The sequence below is a fragment of the Saimiri boliviensis genome, chromosome 4 (assembly GCF_048565385.1).
Source record: "Saimiri boliviensis isolate mSaiBol1 chromosome 4, mSaiBol1.pri, whole genome shotgun sequence".
Classification (NCBI taxonomy): domain Eukaryota; kingdom Metazoa; phylum Chordata; class Mammalia; order Primates; family Cebidae; genus Saimiri; species Saimiri boliviensis.
Window position 1 is genome coordinate 119,700,866 of NC_133452.1, and position 1,683 is coordinate 119,702,548.

A 1,683-nucleotide genomic window follows, 5' to 3' on the forward strand; every position below is an offset into this window, starting at 1 on the left:
AATATTATATGTCGATGATACATTAATAATTGGGGGCAAAAGAACAGAATTGAATTTTTCTCCCTGAAGGAAAATTAGAGATTATTTTATTGTAGGACTCTCACGTACAACTGGATATGGATGTTAAGGCGGAGATTAAGTTTTAAAAAAAAAATCATAAACAGAGATATCCATATTTTATAATGCATACAAAGATTTTAGGGTCTCCATGTTACCGGGTTACCAAATTACAGTAATGTGGTATATTGTAAAAAGAATATTCAGGCATTTTTGTCTGTGAAATTTGATTAGTAAAAGTGTAAGAAGACTTCACACTTTGGCAAAATGGAGCATTATGTTGATGAATCTTATCAATGAGCAAAGATCTTCATTTCAAACATTGTTGTCTTAATCTTGAATATGAAGAGAAACTCTAGAATCAGCACATACGCAATAAATTTCTTTAAAGAGTAAAACTAAAATAATCATTGAAAATAGTACAAGACAAATAATACACAAAGGGCAAAAATTTAAAACGAAATAGTCTGCTGGGATATTTTAAAAAGTTATAACACATTTATGAAACAGAAACATGATATAAATTTGGAATATTCACAGTAATAAAAAAGATTTATTGAACATTAAAACTATGATAACATAATTTAAAAATACACACATATCTCAGTACAAAGATTAAAATCTTCCAAAGTGGAATAAACCAAAGAAAAAACAACTTCTACTTTTGTGAAAATAAAGTGGACATACATTTCCCTATTCTTCCCAATAAGTACAATAAAAACTTAAGGCTTTCCTAGCAAAGACCTGGAACCAACCCAAATGCACATCTATGATAGAATGGACAAGGAAAATGTGGCAATATACACCATGGAATACTATGCAGCCATAAAAGATGATGAGTTTGTGTCCTTTGTAGGGACATGGATGAATCTGGAAACCATCATTCTCAGCAAACTGACACAAGAACAGAAAATCAAACACCGCATGTTCTCATTCATAGGTGGGTGTTGAACAATGAGAACACATGGACACAGGGAGGGGAGGATCATACACTGGGGTCTGTTGTGGGGGCTAGAGGAGGGACAGCAGGGGGTGGGGAGTTTGGGGAGGGATAACATAGGGGGAAATGACAGATACAGGTGACAGGGATAGAGGCAGCAAACCACTGTGTCATGTATGTACCTATGTAACAATCCTGCATAATCTGCACATGTACCCCAGAACCTTAAGTACAATAAAAAAAAATACAAATGTTATTTAAAAACATGAAAGATATTTTGAAGGTAGAGAAAATGCAGACAAGCTTAAGACCCTGGGACCTGAAAAATAACATAGTAGTGAGTTCGTTGTGTTTCTTTTTTGCCTCACATATCCCTAAGCGAGTGCTGGAGAAGCCATAAAACTAGGTACTCGAGTGATTGCAGACAAAGTAAGGTCTAACAAAATCCTGCTATCCGCAGCCAAAAGAAGGAAAAAGGCAGCTTAACAATACAGTGAATTTTTAGACAATGACTGCACTACTCCAGACAAACCACTGGAAACTTGTGGTCACTCTCCCATCCTTGGCAGTAAAGGATGCGTGAGGCACCTAGAGTTATACTCTCTCCAAACTGTAATGAGGTGTCCTGCTAAGGTCTGACTGTTTTTGCCTCCCCCAGATTTAAATGTTGAAACCAAATTCCAAAT